The sequence below is a fragment of the Condylostylus longicornis genome, unplaced genomic scaffold (genome assembly GCF_029603195.1).
Source record: "Condylostylus longicornis isolate FDR11 unplaced genomic scaffold, ASM2960319v2 ptg000083l, whole genome shotgun sequence".
Classification (NCBI taxonomy): domain Eukaryota; kingdom Metazoa; phylum Arthropoda; class Insecta; order Diptera; family Dolichopodidae; genus Condylostylus; species Condylostylus longicornis.
This window is the reverse complement of record NW_026578051.1, coordinates 179,172-198,426: the sequence shown is the minus strand read 5'-3', so window position 1 is coordinate 198,426 and position 19,255 is coordinate 179,172.

The following is a 19,255-nucleotide window of genomic DNA, read 5'->3' as shown; positions in this document are numbered from 1 at the left end:
TTTTGAAAAATTAATGCATGTGTAAGTCTATCTAACTATCCCAAATTATAGTTTTTCTTTTCATAAATTTTCGTGTATTATTTTTATATAGTTTTGGTGTGGAAATTATAATATTGGTATAGTTTAATAATGGTGATTTTATGATGCAGTTTGTGATGTAATAACACGGCCTAATGTTCTTCTAAAAAGTAGAAAATTATAAAAAGATGGAATTGGCGATGGAAGAGAATAATATGCACTAAGCAAGCGAGTTTTTTGTTTATTAACTTTTATAATTTACGATTGAGTGACACTGTGTAATTAAAATGAATAGAAAAATGCTGTCGAACTGTTGTTGGGAGCTCGAATAGAGTAATATTTAGTGACAGCGTCAATTCCGTCTAACCGATTCGAGTTAGTATAGCAATTTGAATAATGCCAATATTAGTTCACCCGGCTTAGGCAGTCCATGTTAGAAATTTTACTTTCTAACTATTTTCAATAGAATTATCCCTTTAAGATGAAGATGGGCTTTGAAATATCGAATTTCGATCAAATTTTTCGATTTCCTTCTAATTACAATTGAATGAAAAACTTAAAATTTTACCAAAAATTTGTATAAGCATATTCATTTTAAAAAATATCAAATTACAAAGTGAAAATATATTCTTGATTTTCATCTTATCACAACTTCCTTCCACACTGACAATGCCTCCCCGGTTTTCTACATATAAAGAAGTAAAAGTAAGATGATTGCAAAAAAATTTGCATAAAACTTTTTGTTTACTTATTTTACATTTTCCATTCTTCTCCCTCAATTACAATTTTTCATATATTGCAATCCCCCAAAAATACTCTTTTGTAAATATACTAAAAAGCACGGATCCAAAAGCACTTTATAAAACAAGTGTAATTCAAATATGTGTGTATTTATATACGCAAGGGTATATAGCAGGTAATGAGAAACCAAAATTATATATTCATATTCCTCATACATAAATTATACACACATTCACACACATGTCGCCATACGGTAATGGTAAGTGTCTAACTATTTATGTATATATACGAAAGAATTATATTTTTGGTCTTGATGATATTCTTATGCCTACAGCAAACATCTTATCAGAAATGAGACACCAATCTTAGTAAAAATTTAATATTGATGATTATGATGATGATGATTATAATGATGAATTTTTTTTTTGTTTACTGCCAAATAATATAGCAATTCCCTATACATTTTGTATTATTATGAAAAACAAGGTCTTAGAATATATAATGGAATCGATAGCAAATATTGTCCCCAGATGGTATTTAATTGCTTTGAATGCAAATTCAAAACAGTTAAAGAAAATAATTTATTTTAGAAGGTATTTTATTTATTTTTTTTCTCTCGTTGAAATAGGCCGAAGGAGGATGGTATATGGTACACTGTTATGTTGATTTTTATGTGATGGAGGAGGAGAACAGAAGATATAAGATAAAAGTAAAAGAGTCGAAGAATTTGCTGATGCATATGATTGTGAAAGTTGGTGTTTTGAATGAAATTTCTATACATTTTCTATCTCCTTCCTTCTTCATCTTATTACGATGATAATGGGTAAGAAAACAATGTAATAAATAATGTTTTCATTCACCCACTAAATAAATATTTCAGTTATAAAATATTATTCGCGAAATGAAAAAATGTATGTGATTCTACAATCGCGAGAAAATTGTAATTGCAAAAGTATTAGAGAATGAATCCTTTTTCTTACATGTTTTCTTGATGAAATGAGTGTGGTTGTTATTGTTCTTAGAAGAACGTGACAAAAACTAAATTAGACTTAGATTTTAACACCAATATGATATGTAAATATGAAAATAAGATAAAAATTAGGTGATATTTAAAATAATAATTTGGGATTCATTTTTCTAGAATTGTATACGTTTTGTAGGTCGACTTGAAATTTTAATAAATATTCGGGTACCTCAGATCTTATTGCAAATATTTTATATGAAAAATTATTAAGAAATTTAAATATTTTTTATTAGTGAATAGCGTATGAGAGGCAAACGTGCTATTTCATCAATTATTGGTGTTAATAGAACAAAATTGATTCGAAGAAAATTGGGGACAAAACGCAAAATTTTAAAATAAATTTTGAAATTACAAACAAATAAAAAAGAAAATGGGAGGATAATTTTATTTAAATCCTCATTTGAATGCATTATTTCAGTTTTGTTCAGTCCCAGGATTAAATACATAATACGTGCCCTTCTTTTATCCAGCAGCTTTCATCATCAGATAGTCGCGAACTTTAACAATGTTATGGTTTTTAACAACAAAATGATATTTTGTTTCAAAAAAAAAATTTTGTCCGAAAATTAGCTCGAAATAACAGAAATAGGCCGAATAATCCGAAACGTTGTCATGTTATGTACGAATCGGAAAAGTATCAATTCAGATAGCTCAAAATGTATTGAAGCAGAAAAATAAATTTGCAGAGCGAATTTTAATGTATGCTTCTTCGGTATTCGAAGAATGCTCGTAATTTTTCCGAAAATTTAAACTGAAACAAAATTAAACTGTGAATGTTCAGGCCATCAGAAAATAAGGTTACAACGAACACTATCTAAATATGGTTTTAGACGGCGAATTAATGAAGATTTTCGAGGAGCCATACTTCGACAAGAATTGAAAATTGTTTGACACTGCGTTTACCTCTTCTAATTGTATTACAGGATGGGTTTAGAAATTTTCCTCTTATAGAATATTTTGCATCTATATAACATTTAAGTAATTTCATAGTAATCTTACATTACAATTCTTATCTGAAAAGTTTCTCAATACATTCATCCAAGCATGTTAATATTAAAAATTTTTCTTAAGAAAATTTTCAGAAAAAATTTTAAAAATTTTAAAAAAGTATTTAATGAAATCCTTTTGCAATATTTTAATTTTAAATATTTCACTTTAAACTTTAAATAAATTTAATTAAATTAAATAGCTAGATTATTTCATGGACTTTTTATTTTAATTAAAAATTATTTCCAATGAAAATTTCTTACTACTTAAATTCTCTAAAACTTTGATTTCTTAAAAATAGTTTTGGTTTTCGAGCGTGTATAAGAAAGCTGTAAATTCTAAGAAGAATTCTATTTTATTTTGTAAATTAGATTTAAAATTTTATAATTAAATTTGTAAAAAACCTTTAGTGGGAAAAAGTTTTTTGTAATATGCCAGAATTTCACGTGCAAATGTTAAGAACAAAATTATTCTTGTATATAAATGCATTGCCGACCAGTTTACTGCATTGACACCATTCTTCATTTTATGCAATATCAAAAATTTTTACTTTAAAACAGAAATTTAATTATTTTATACTTAAAACTTTATTTTAAAATTTACATTCGAATGAACATTTTCCCTTTTTTTTTAAAAAAATAGGTCTAAATATATAGAAGGTATACTTAGATCTATATTATTACATTAAATTTAATAAATTTTGCTTTCATTAGCTTTTATGAATTTTTTGGTCCATTAGTGATGGCCAGTGGTGATGCGCTCTGAAATGATAATGTACAAAAGAAAATCTTATTCTCATGGTAAAGAAGTTCAACTATGCTTTAAATTCGGTGTTTAAATTTCATAATCTGGTGTTTAAAATTCGATATTTCAAGCTCGATGGCAATTGTTCAAAATAGGACTATGTTTTAAACACACATTTTTTAACACAATTAGACGTGTTGAAGCAATGTGTTGATGTATTCTTTTCCGAGTATTGCTAGTCGTGCTTTATGCATGCACATAGGCATTAATGAAGATTTAAATTGTACGAATGTCTGACCGATTTTTACAACAAATTTTGTATAATTTGCTGACCTTGTTCAGCAATGAGTTTGTTCCGGATAATTTGCCAGAGTGTAGTGATCAAAAACTCTATAAAAGTGGTTGACGCATAACGAAAAAGCTCTCCATAATCATATTACGAACTTTCCAAATCCAGGCACAAGGAATTACACATGAAACTGGAGTTTTTTTTTTTGTGGAAGAATATTTTTGCAAAACCTAATTATAAACCAAAATTACGCGAAAAACACTCTGTTGCACATTATAAAAATTGCAGTACGCCTCTGGCTCTATTATATAAAGAAATTTTTGTTTCTTGTTTTAAGTTTTTAGTTTACATCTGATATGATTACACCTTTCATTTATCGTCATCAGGATCATTAGAGTATACAAGGTTGCAAGTAAATTATACAAGAAGACAACAAAACTACATGGTAAAAAGTAGTAAACCGGAGGAGAAAAAGCAATAAAATTAAAAAGTTTTAGTTGAAAACGTGAAGAAATTAGTCTCTATTTTAAATATTGAGTGTATATGTGTGTGTATATGTAAAACATAATATAGGTGAGTGTGCATTGGCATATAGCCATGTTTATAAGAAGAAATTAGCGATGTAAGAAGAAGAATGTTTTTTTTTTGCAAACTTTGTTAGAGAACAAAAAGAAAGAAAAACTTCTGAATCATGATTTTTAATCCTTATCCTTATGGTGTTGTTGTTTTTGTTTTTTATTTTCTACTTACATACTATTACATTAATCTTATTTTTAATACTGATTTTTTTTTTATTCTTAACAACATATTTTTTAAGGATTTAACTATAGTGAAATGAACTTACGGTTGAAAGGATGTAAGGCTGATTTTTTAATTTTCTTTTTAAAGAATATCAGTGTGTATGTCTAGTATATACTGTTACAAAGTACTCTGATTTCACATATGGCTGACATGTATGAAAGGTACATCTTATAATTCAAAGGTGACAACCTATATGTGCTGTATATATACTCTTATTTACATAATATATTATTATATTTATTTATAAATATTATGTAAAATATTTATGTAATATTGTAGGCGAATATTTAAGATTAATATCAATTTCACGGTTGGAATATGAAATAATTCAAGCCGAAAATGAAATTTAAATTTGATTAACCCATAAGGAAAGTTTTTTCATTCATCATTTATGATGATGATGTTATTCATGATTAAATTGAATGATGATGATTATGACGATGATGATGAATTTTAATTTAATGATTAAATTTTAATTTTTTAATTTTTATATTTAATTTGTATATTTTGCTACCTCATTCAATAAAAAAAAAAAAAAAAAATTGATGATGAATAATTTAAGAACAAAATAAAACTCTTATATAAAATTATTAAGGGTATGTGTGTATGTAGATGCACAAAATAAATTAATTTGTTTTGCAGGAAATGTTTTAATAAATAATTAAGCAGAAACTGTTTAAGGTCTTAAAATATTTACTTTAATGTAAGCATATAGAGGGTATATAAGGTAAATAAAGTGCTGCCAATTCAAAAATTAATTCAAATATCCTGAATTATTTTAACGTAACAAAATTTTTAATACCGCTGATCGCAGCAGTAGTTTGCGAAGTAATATATTCCATTTCGATAATTTAACTTAAAAGTTAAAAATTTTTGGACAATTCATGGCTCGCAGAACGATTCTACCCAAGGCACGGCTCCAGCCCAACTAAAGAACTCGCAGCTCCTATCCGGGAGAGTTCATCAGTTTTTTAATTTCCATTGTAATGTCACTGCAGCCGTAATGTCACTGCAGCCACATAAAACTTACCTTGTTATGTGTAACCAGTTATAATACGTTAAGTTCACCAACGCATTACCTTGGAATTTTGGATTCCACTACATACATCAGACAAGAAGGATTCTTTTGTCTCGAGAACGGTCTTATCGTCCGACATAATGCTCCGAGTGCATCAGAATGCCAGGTCCTGCTTCGCCTGGATTAATTCTGATACACTCTAGAGCACACAATTCAGTAGCATATGTTTCATCCTGAAATGTTAATGGATGTCGCGCGGGAAACTGTGTAAGTTTTACATCCTCGCTGTACATACGTACGTCCACTCATTTATTGGCTTTGGATCTGTCTATGTTGAAAATTATAGCTCTAAGGGTCAGTTTTGTACAAACCTGCCTTTCAGTCAAAGCGCAACTTCATCTTCTGAATACTGTTGATCTCCCTTAAAATACTAAGGTCGATGCTAAGATCCAAGGCTTTGGATCCCTGTATTGCTTTATTCGAAAAGATCCCTTCATATTCCTCTTTTTAAGGACATGAAGCAGAGAGCCTTAATGGAGGCTGGACACCTTCTTAAAGCAGCTATTATATCAAAACATGCAAATCGCTGCAGTCGCGTTAGAGAAACACACGACGTCGCCTGTCTCCTCTTCTGTCGCCGTATGACAGAGAAGTTTGTTATTATTCATCGAACAATGGTAGTGTAGGTTGAATGGACCATTTTATCATGCTATTCCATACAGTCTCGTAGAAGCCCAAAGAACCCGAGTGGTTCTATCAACAACTTAACGAAAGATAAGGCTCTTTGAGTTATTAGATATTATTGCTTTAGCCTCATTTACAATTAAGGCTCACAGTTCTTCTTTCTAATATTTAGTGTAATATTATAATCTCTTTTTTGATCATAAATATAAATGAAATAGTTCCTTTGCAATTTTATTTCATACCGCAAGTCTTATACATAAGATAATCTTTTGAAATTCAATTAAGATTACAAACAATGCAAATGTATAGGACAGATTAAAGCTGTATGATAAAAGTTTCCATAATTTACACATGAAAATTCTCTTCAATTCAATTTAGAATGTCAATAGAAATTGAATAAAATTTTGCATTCTTTTAATGTGTTACCGCAAAACAAAAAAAAACCGGTTATCGTTATTACTATTTTAATTTGCATTATATTAATCAAAATATAATCTACCAAATATATCAATTTAATATTCTTTAAGGTTTTGAGTCGGCTTTAAAGAAGTTAGATAGATTATAGTGAAAAGATTCTTCTTCAAAGAATTTTAAATACAAAGCACGTTTATCATATCGTATAATGCTTAATTAATTAATAGATGTGAAATAGCGATATTTTCACAAATATTATTTAATATAATTAATATATATAGTCGTATGTATATTTATTATGCGTATGGTGAAAACTGCGTGCATTTTATTATTATAATTATTATTATCATTATTATTATACAATATACTTATATACGTATGTGTATATATGCATTTCAGTTTTATGTAAATTATATTAATACATAGAGTCTATGTTTCCATATTTAAATAATTATTGTTATACATATTTATAATTTAATATTTAATTTAAAATTTAATTGCAATCAATAAATTATTGTTATTATTATTGTTATTTTCATTATTATTATTCTATGTTTATATTATATGCACTCATTTTCCATATAATAATTATAATAATAATATTATTCGGAAAAGAGAGAGATCGATCGTTTCATTTCAAAGAATTGAAAATAATAATTTTCTCTATCAAAAACATATAATATTCTCGCTTTAATTAAAATACCGCAGAGCAGCAATATTGTATAATTAATATTGTTTCTTTTTTTTGTTTTTTTGTTTTCTTGCTTTTGATGTTTTCATATTTGTATAACAAATTTATATTGTCATTTTGGTTAATTTAAATTTTGTATATAATTTTCTATATATAATATGGATGTTAGTGTGTGTAGGTTTTTTATAATAAATCTCATGTAAATTATGTAAAATTTTGCAATATATTTGAGAACTTTATAAAACTTTCAATTGAAATTTTTATTAAAATTTCTTTTTCTTTTTATATATGTTATATAGTATATTTCTGATATATAATATTTGTTTATACATATAAGTGTATGTACATAAGTACAAATATTATGGTTTGTTTGATATTGTATTTGAAATTTTGTGGTGAAAATATAGTTTTTGTGGTATATAAATTTTCTACTTAATATACATATTATATACACCTACATATATACATATATTACATTTAATATATTTAAATATAAATTGATTTATATACATATTTTGAATTATTGAGAATTTTTTGATTTTAATTTATAATATTTTTTCTCAAAATTAATTTGGTTTATGGTAAATATCCTTTAAAATGATAAAAGATAAACGGACATAATATTACACATAATGTAAATACATACATATATATAGATATATTTTCTTAGAAAAACTTAATTTATTGTGTTATATTTTCAATCAATTTATATTTGTATAAGAGAAACTTTAAGTGTTTAATTTTGTATAAAATAATTTAATTGATTAAAAGATATTTTAATAAATTTTTTAACTATATACGTATGCATTTTAGTATAGTAAGCTTGTATTGCCTAATTTCATAGAAAAATAGTAACAATACTGCAATTTTGAAATCATAGCAGGCATTTTTGCTTTTTTTTTTTGAATTCGACAATTATCTACAAAGTGTATATAATATTATTTGTATTTTAAATTAATTATTTGTTTTATTATTGAAATAGTCATTAAGCTTCCTAGTTACTAGTGAGAGAAGGGTGCCATGTTAACCTCCATGCACTAGGCCAACAAGAAATTCCATCGCAACTCCCAGATTAAATGTTTTAAAACCGTTGTCCTAACTAACACCTAAGAACGAAAAAGAATCTTTAAATCATCTACCGTAATTAATTGATTAAGGTGGTTGATTAACCACCTTAACGAAAAAGATAATGGTCCCGGTAATGGCGGAGGATAAAGGAATGATTGAAACGATCAAAGTTACGTTCGTGTCGTGGTCATGTTTCGCGGCGAGCCTCTTGCTTTGTGATTTTTAGCGCTATATCTATACGTCAGCTGACGACAGGCGTTCCAAGTCAAGGTGGAACAGCATATGCTGATGACTGCGTGGCTAAGGGGGAGCTTAGTCGTTAGTATGCGGAGTCTGAATACCAGGCGCCCTCCACTTTAAACAAGCCTTCCCATGGTATGCCGGGAACAATAAAAACAATATTTCTCTGGTGCATCCAAGCGGCATATCGCGGCTTATATCAGGGATGGCATGTCCCCAGAGAAAGCTTGCAGATATGAGGAGGAAAGACTAGAAAAGCTGAGGGCCTGCGGATCGGGTATTGTGGCCGACCATCCCCAGAAGAGAGAAATCCCAATGTTGAGGGAAAGGTCCCTGGGAACATTCTTCAACAAAACCCGAAAATGACTTCTTATCGGGATGCAGTAGCACAGGTCATGGTGGTCATCACTCATAAACTGCATCCAGAGAAGTCTATCCGAAGTTCAGATGGAGAAAATCAAAGAAGGCATCATGGATGAAATGGATAAAGTTGTGGATTCTCATCCACAATTCACTGCAGCGTTGCAAAGGAATGGATGGATATCCGTAACATACAACAATCAAAACACCAGGGAGTGGATAACTAGTGTCTGCAGGAAGATGAAGCCTTGGGACGGTTGCAACGTCGTGGTACTGTATGACGACGACAAGCCCAAACAGCATGTCTGCGTCACCTACGTGCCAAAGAACGAAACAACCGTCAGTCTCTCCAGGGAAAAATTTCTAAGTAGGATAGGGAAGCAAAATCCCGGCCTCAAGATGAGTTCCTGGAGGGTGCTGAGGATTGGAAGATCTAAGGAAAGTGGAGTTCCGACTTTTGCTGAATTTCTTCCGTGTTACCGTTCTGGTTAAAGGAAGAAAATCCTCTCAAGGTGTTGGCGGCAGGGTAGGACAAAATAAAAAACCAACCACGACAACGACGAGTACTTCAGGCCAACCAAAAGAGCCAAAACTCATTGGAAAGTCTTGAAGTCACTCTGATAACGGCGGAAACGGAAGGGCCGTCGACCAGCGCGCCGGATACAAGCATCCCGGGTGAACCAAAAGGGCGCAAGCCCATTGGGAAGCCCGGTCTGCTTCGGTATCTGCTGCTGGAGGGGCTAGCGTGGCACCTAGGACGGCAAAAGAGGCTGTGGCAGGGCAGGCGCCCACAAAGATGCGTGAAAAGGTGGCAAAGGAAAGCAAGGCTCATGTAAAGCCTTTGTCTAAAGGGCCAAAGCCCATAGACAAGAGCCGGAGGAAATGATATGGCTGTGAGGTGCATCCAAATAAATCTACAGCATGCTAGGGAGTCTACTGATGTTTTAGCTCATAGATTTATGAAGCATCATCTCGATATCGCCCTTATCCAAGTGCTTTATATAGTGAAGGATCAGGTTAAGGGCCTAACAGGTGAGCTATTGTATGATAATACAATTGGGGGCAGGCCTAGGGCTTGCATTTTGTTTAGTAAAGGCTAACGTATTTTCGCATTCCAGATTACTGTTCTAAGGATCAGGTAGCTGCGTTGGTGAAGGTGAAGTCTTCCGGGGATTGTACAGAGTTCATTGTGTGCTCATCCTACCTCCCAAGAGCTTGTGCCCACCCGGACGAGCATCTGAAGAATCTAGTGGACTTTTGTGGAAGGAGGAACTTCCAATTTATAATACTAAGTGATGCCAATGCTCACCACACCGTCTGAGGAAGCAGTAATATAAACAAAAGAGGTGAGTGCCTACTTGAATTTATATATAGCAATAAATTAATGGTTATGAATGAGGGCAATAGGCCGACAGGCCTATTATGAATGAGGGCAGTAGGCCGACATTCATAAATGCAATTAGGGAAGAGGTCCTTGACATCACCCTTTGCACTGAGTTTATCGGCAGTAGGGTTGGTGGATCGCATGTCTCAAATGAGACATCCATGTCCGATCATAGGCAGAATATAAAACATTTAGATCATTTTGACATTTCAGTGTAAGATATTTTAGTTTAAGGTATGGTTTCTATAAAATCGGAATATTAAGTTCATTGGAACCAAAACTTTAATTTTTTCTTATCAGAATTTTTAATTAGAAAAAAATAAAGCAACCACAAATTCATTGTACTCCTCAAAGTTCAATTTAAAAATTACTTACTTATTCTAATAAGTAAATTCACTGAACTGTCAATTTTTGAAAGAAAAAAACAAAAAAAATATTATATGAACACGCCTAAGGTTATGTTAAGGGATTTTAAGTAGATTGCATATTACAGTTACTCTTACACAAAACAATATTTTTATTTTACATTTTGACTTTTATTGCCGTTTAAATTCATGTTAAGGGATTTACTTCCCGCATCCAACTATGTGCATCCAATACATATGTATCTATACGTTATGTAGACATAATTTATTCGAATAAATTTTGAGTTATAGAAGCAAATAATTTAAATTTCTTTCCACTATTCTATTACATACACGTAATATACATATATATTTTGTTATGCAGAATCTTCCATGCAGAGATTGTCCTTAACATTTAACCCTGCAAATAAAAAAAAGTAGAAGAAGAAAAAATAACAAATTACATAAGAAATAAGTGAATCGACAACAAATATAGTTGGGTCAAACCAATGGTTTGTAAACTAATACTTTTCCTTTCGAAAATATGAAAATACTGCTTTTAAAAACAATAAATTACATTATTTAAATTACTTTCATTCATGATCAAAATATAAAGATTGCATACATTTGGGATTAAATAAAATAAAATTTAAAAGAGGCGTAAAAACAATGCTCGAACTCGAGGATTAATTGCATGAGGTAAGAAAAAAAAATTTACTTTTTTTTTGGTGGAACATTTACCGTTAGCACTCTGAATTTATAGAAATTTTGAGAAGCTTGCAGTGTTGGAAATATAAGGCGGAAAAAATTTAAATTTTTGCAAGTTTCGATATAAAAGTGGCGATATGAGAGATTTAAAAAAAACACGTTTTTTACGTAACAGTTAATTTTGACAGCCATTTTGTTTTTTTAGAAACAAACTATGCTATGTCACGGTAGAAGAAGCCCGACCCTATTTTTCTGCGTCTGCAAAATTTTAAATATGTTTTTGCAGTTTTATAAACGGCCACAGACGGACTGGGGGATGGACGGAGTGAACGTGGTTAATAGCATTTTTTTTCAAAATTTTTTTACGAAAGTGCTAAAAATGGAGAAATAGGTACTTATAATAAAAAGTGCTTTCGTAGCTTTTAACCACATAATTGTAATTCACAATATTATCATATTTTGCATATCTAAGCTTCTTATATTATACAAATGTACGTATAAGAAGAATGGTAGTGTGTAAGTGAGATATAAAGGGAGGTAGGATATGGAAAGTAAAATTTTACTGTCTACTAAAAGAAAAATAATTTTCATTTCAAATATTTTTTTTTTACATTTTTTCTATTTTTATAATACGAGTATCTTCTTTAACGCTCTTGTTCATATTATGAACATACATATAGATAGACTTATAAATATACAGCAACACTATATTAGAATAGAAAAATATTTCCTATTTTGACTTTTACGCCATCTTTTACAATTCGCATAGCAAAATAGTAGACATGTAAAAATTAAAAAAAAAAACACAAGAAAAAAAAAATAAGCGCCTCTTTGTTTTTAGCATCTTACAAATTTTTTAATATTTTTTTTCGCATTTTCTATTTCAATTTCTTGAAAATTATTTTATGCGATTCCTTCCGCTATTATAGAGTCTTAAAGGATATTTTGTTAAAATAAAAAGAATTCATTATCATATATGTATGTCTGCATAAAGGAAATAGAAAATATAGAAGAGAATATAAATTTCAAAACTTCTCTCTTACATCATTTTCATATATAAAATGTTTGTGTGCGTGTATTTAAAATTGTTGTATGAGGGTATAAACTGCGATATGAAGATTTGTTTAGTTTATTTTTCTTCTCCTGCTCCGTACATCCTTTATTTTCTTATTCATATTATGCATGATTATTGTTATTATTATTCAGATTCGTCTCGTAGACATTTTTGCGTTTAAATTTCGATTTAAATTTAAATTGAGTGCTAATTTATTTATACATACATAATATATATTATATATATTGCATATGTTATGGCGCAATGTAAACGAGAAAATTTTTCTTGGCTCTCTAAACAAACTATGTTCATATATTATTTCAGATATCATTGATATTATAATATTAAAAAAGAAAAATATAAATTGTGAATATTACAAATTTAAACTCAATTTTTGGATTTTGTAAAAGATTTTTGATAGATTAAAAAAAAAAATGTCAAAACTTACAGAAAAATTGTTTAAAATAATATTGGTGGTATAATAAAGATAACTTGTGAATGATACAAGGATCTATAGTCGATTTTGGAAAAATTTTCAATTTAAATGCAAAATTTGAAAATGTTTTCGATTTTAATCTCAAAGTAATATGGAAGAATAATTTGTTAAAATAAACCGGAAACAAAATTAAATTTAGTACTATTAATTTACATAAAACCTGTTCCTAGATAGGGCTTAGGTGACATCACTGATTTGCTTTTTGATTCATTCTGTATAAAGCAAATTGCATCGTTGGCGGCAGAATATAATAATACAAATAATAATATGTAATTGCATTGGAATTGAAAACTAGCATGGATTGTGCGTAGCGGATGTCCGATCAATTCTCACCTGTATCATTCCTCAGCATTTCTGAGGAAGCCTGCGATTGAGAAGGTATATAACTGTACCAAGATAGGTAGTGTTCAAGGGCTTGCGCGTGTTTGCATTATTGGACTTAAAAGTTCGACTATTCAAGGATGCCTTGAATACGCTTTTCCCCTCATTTAATTCCGGCGGAATTACATATTGCTAATCTGACGGTCACATTTGGTATCAATCTAAGAGAGGTTGAGCGTTGGAAGCCGAGGTCATAAGGTTACGATAGTATTCTGGATAGCTAGTTGTAGAAACGACTGATATATTTACGGATTATTGTATCCCTAAATTAAGCTTCGATAAGAACTCCGATGACTCCGAAGATGAGAATCAGCGATACTGGAATTTTCGTCTTAACACCTGGCGTACCTAAATAGTTTTTGCCATACTGAAAGCATACGAGCCAATGCTGTCACAAGCTGGCGGCGAAATGCATTTGCCATAATGACATACTTCTTCAGGCCCCAGACTCGTCAAAATAAAGCAAGAAATAAATGGGCGAATGAGTTAGCTTTGAGTGGCTCAGCTGTGGATATTTCAGAGGCGGAACGGATTTTTGTTGCCATTAACACAGGGAAAATGAATATATATGACATATCGTGTCCCAAGCACAAGTGGATAGTCCTGTCTCCATGTGGGACAGAAAGAAAAATGTGGCCAAAATACGATCATAGGAAATCGGTTGGGCTCCTGGCGATATCTCGTACGTTTTTTGTTTGTGTTTTAAGCGTTTTGAAAATTTTATGTTTATTGTGATACAAAAATAATTCTTATACTTAAATTCAAAACAACTAAATAAAGTTTGAAGTTCCCTTTATAATAGGATATTTAACTGTACCCATGATAATTTTATTGTTATACAATAAATAATCAAAGATTAACAGTAAACGACTGTAAATTTAAAATGTTTGAAAAACATTTTAAAATTTAATTATAATTAATTTACCGATAATTGATCATGTCGAAAATAATATTGCTATTATAGAATCTAAAATTAAAGTACGAAATATTAAATATAAAGTTGTCATTTTTTTTTATCGAAAATTTTTTTTTATTATCAAGAATCAAGAGTATCGTTAGTTTTGAGAAAAGTTTTTATTATAAAGCTATCTAAAATATTATGAGGAAAAATTTTTGTGTATTACATTTTATTTAATAATTTAGAATGAATTTTTAATGAAAAGAAATATAAAATGAAAAATTTTTTTTCAGATTTTTTTTTCATTAGAAATCAAAACACCCGGAAAATTCTAATAAATAACTTTAATGGTTTTTTGTTTTGTTTTCTTTGAGATCAAATGCGAAAGCTTTCCTTGTACTTACTGTAAACAAAGCAATATAAAAAATATATAAAAAAAAATTTTAAAAACACTGAACTTATATTATACTCAGGGTAACCGAACCAAAATTAACAAGACCCAAAGGAGTAATTGAAAACGGTATACAAACATCTTATCAGCGGGAGCAAAACAAAAACTTTTGAGCAAAAACCAAAAAAAAAAGAAAGAGAAAAGAATTTTTTGTTTTCTTTATTTTTCTTTTTTTTTTTACTATTCTTTACTTTTTAACTCAGTAAATATTAAATATAGCAAAAAGAAAAGAGAGCTAAGAGAATTTGATGGGTTGGTTTGGAAGTGTAAAGAATGCGGAGAGAATGATAAGATTTTTTTGGGTACGTACATGTGAAAAACAATAACAGAAATGTATTTAATATGAGGGTATATAGACGAACCAAGTTGAATTGTTTTACAAATATGTTATATTTGTTCCTTTTTCTCGTCTTTGTTGTTTGCTTTTTGTTTTTTAAAGTTATAAAATACTTTATTGCCAGTGAACAGAAGTTACATAGGTATTTTATATATTTTTGATTTTTATTTAGTATTTTTATATTCCAGGATCTTATATATGAAAATGTGCGAATATTTTATGGGTCTAGTCATTAAAATGTTTTAGTGTAAAACGTTTCTTGAATTTCAAATTGAAACAATAATTATGTATTTTTTTTTAAGTGAAATTTTTTTTTGTATTTTATAGAATTTTATAAGCGGAAAAAGATTTAATTTATAAGAGAGTGGAAAGAGAATATTTTTCTACTGATTGTTGTGATAGCATTCCTAGTGCTAGTTAGAAGTGAAGAAGCTATACGAAATCGTGTTAAATAATATAAAATGACAATTAAATATATTTTTGAATTCTTTACATAATTTGTTGAGCTTTGCCAAGGGATTTTAAAAGATTTAGCTGGGGAATGGTGTCTTGTGGAGGAATGTTGATTGGCATTCTATTGGCCTGGTACTGGCTAGCAGTGTAACCTTTGAGAAGAATATTAGAGAAGAATTCCAGAGTAGAATATTAGAGAAGAATTTGTTAAATGTTACATAATCTGGACATGTTTTGTCAATAATTAAAGAGTATAATTTAAGCACACAGAAAAAATAATAATACATATAATTTCTTCTCTTTCGAGAAACTTGCAGCATAATCTGTTATATAACAGTGACTAACATCTTGAAATGTCTGATTATTTTCATACTCATGAAGCTCCTATGTTTATGTTCAATTCCTACAAAAGATATGGAAGTCAGTCAGTATAAATGAAAAATTTTATATCAAGATCAAACATCTTATAGCTCTCGAATAAACAATATTTGTTTAGCTTAGGTTTTCGTGATCATCCGTAGGTTGTGCTTTATAATCTTTGGTGGACCGCAAAAACAGAGTTTGACATAATTATATTCATTACCTTGATTCAAATTCGCTGCCATTTCAGCGTTTCATTCTCTCCTTCATGAGCATCACCGCTTAATGAAAATAAAAGTGATTTTAATATTATATTAAATGTAAGTACATAAAATATTCAAAATTTTCTTAAGAACTTTTCCAATTCATACCACCATTATTACCAATTTGTAAGCATGTTTTTTTTTTTCGGGTAATTTGAATGAGTTTTCATTTTGTAAATTATTTTGAATTTTTAATAAATTTTAATAATTAAAATTAAAAGGAAAAAGAAATACAAAATACGCACACAAAAAGAAAAAAATTGAAAATTCCTTGAAATTAAAAATGAAAAACTCTTTTTTTTTTTCAATTTTTTTTTCTTTCTCTAAAATCGTATTACTTTTTAAAATGTAAATGAATTAAAGAAAGTGGAAGATTTTAAAAAAACATAAACTTAGAGGAAAAAAAATAAAAAATATGAAATCCTCTTTTGCACAAACGATTACAAAAATATTATTAAAAAAAAAACAAAGCAAGGATCATAAAGAACGAAAAGAGAAAAAAAAATGTAAAAACATTTTGTACTTATTTATCATTATTTTTTTTGTTTTTCTTATTTTTTCTTATTATTTTCATATTGCTTTCCTTTAGCTTGCTTATATTTGTTTTAAATTTTTTTTTGCTTTTTTTGCAATAATTAATAATTTAACATCCTTTAACATTTTCTTTCTACTTTTTACTTTGGAAAAAAGTCCTTTAAAAAAATATTAAAAGAAAGGGAAAAATAAAGAAATAAGAAAATATTAAGGATTGACGTAAAAATATTACCAATACTCCAGTTCTCGTTATTTGTTTTTTGTTTTTTTCATTTTCCGTCCAGGTTTCTTTTCTTATTTGAAGTCTCTAGAAGATGAAAGAGCAAAACCTTTACTCTTTTTTCTCTTTCTTCGTTTGCTTTAGTGTTATTTCTTTTTTAAAAACGATCAGATGAAAAAAAAATGGTGTGGTGAAATATTCATAACTCACCACACTTCTAATGTTTGAATTCACCACACCTTGATTTTGCTTTCTCTTACTCTAGAAAGTGTAAAATTTGAATTTGGTAATTTTTGTCATATCTTGCATAAGAACAAATGGATATTAATTCCTAGTTTTACTGTCGCCCGATGTAGGGTTATGGAAATTTGAAGTAATTTTAAAAGTTAAAATAAACGTAATTTTATTTTCGTGAGTATTTGTTTTTGAAAACTTAAGAAGGCAATTGTACGTCATAATTCTCATATTTTTTTCAATTCCATATTCTAAGAGACGTCGTAAATAAGAACTTATGCATTGTGCTTATAAATTTTTAGTTTTTCTTTTTAAGAATTTTTAATTTTCTTTTATAATTCTGAAAAAAACGGTTTAATTAAACAACAATTGTAATTTTAGTCCATGTATAAAAAAAAATTTTTATTTTGAATTTTTAAATAATGTCAGAGGTTATTTTAAAGTCAAATTGACTTAATCATGAAACAATGGTGAAATTATTATTTATTCACCTATTGTTCTTAGGTTCTTCATAGGTTTCTTCGAAATATTAAAAGTTAAAGAATAGAATTTTTAAGAATTTTCTCACTTGGAACGTTTTCATTTTTTTTTCGGGAAAATCGCATTAAACAAAACTTAATTTTAATCTTGTTGAAAAAATGAAAAAAAAATTTTGTCGTTTTATTTTAAAATAAAGGATGAAAAACATTTTAATTTTTTTTTTTTTTTTGAAAATTTTTGAAAAAAAGTTCAAACATCTTTTGCCATTTTGAATACAAAAGCAAACAAGTAAAAAAAAAATGTTACAGAAAATTATTGTTAAAATAGAACAAAAATATAAAGACAACTAAAGAAAAGCTGGAGACTTTGAAATAAATCAAAATAAACAGATCTGAAAATATTTTCTATAAAAAAATAATGTAATCCTCTTTCATCTCTGGATGATTATTACAATGAGTTATACAATTATAAAGAATTCAGGTTTGTAATTATTAAAAAGGATATTATTTTTCTTATAAATCATTAATATAGGGTCGGTTTTAGAAACTTAAAGGAAGAGCTGGAGACTTTGAAATAAATCAAAATAAACAGATCTGAAAATATTTTCTATAAAAAAATAATGTAATCCTCTTTCATCTCTGGATGATTATTACAATGAGTTATACAATTATAAAGAATTCAGGTTTGTAATTATTAAAAAGGATATTATTTTTCTTATAAATCATTAATATAGGGTCGGTTTTAGAAACTTAAAGGAGACCTTAAATACAGCTTTATTTATAATTACCATGGGTAGTTCACTAATTGTGCGCCTTGTTAATAAAAAATGTTTCTGATTTATAGGAATGACTTAAAGAATATTAAATTTTGTATGAATTGCAATGGTTGCAATTATCATGTTTTAGTGAGGTGACTATTGAGAGCCTTCCACTTATGCAGCATGCGTTAGAACAATGCCGTTAAAAATGTAGATTGATTAAAACTATGCAAAAGTCGGCTTATTCCTGGATATAAACCCTTGAGCTAGAGTGTTATACAGCTGATTTTTCTCCCTACAGAAGAAGGTGTGAATTAGAGTCGAAATCATACAGACACAATAGTCTCATATTCTTACTTTTGTTAAAAGCTGTTATTGTATCAGATGAAACATGAAAATGCCAATGTACATCCTCCCACGTCACTTGATGGAAATTTTCAATAAGTCTTTAGAAGATTGAGACAAGTGTTCTACGCCTCTTTATAGTTAAAGGAGATTTCGATAAGAAGGGCGTGTGTACTAAAGGACAGGAGTATAAATAATTCTTCGCGTTCGGTGTCCGACATATTGACTGCAAGAGTTGCAGAGATTGTGGTGGGGTTAAAGTACTTCAAGGATTCAAATTGAGGTGTTCGTTAGGAAGCTTTTTGCGTTATTTATCCCGAAGAATTTCAACCTGCCTTGCAATTATTCAGGCAAGATTTTGAGCTTCCGGCCTACCCTGACGTTACAGAATTCTTTGATAGGGATATTAAGTGAAAAAACTGCAAATGCCGAAATGGTTCCCAAGGCTACCTCTTTTTAAATTTATGGCTATTTATC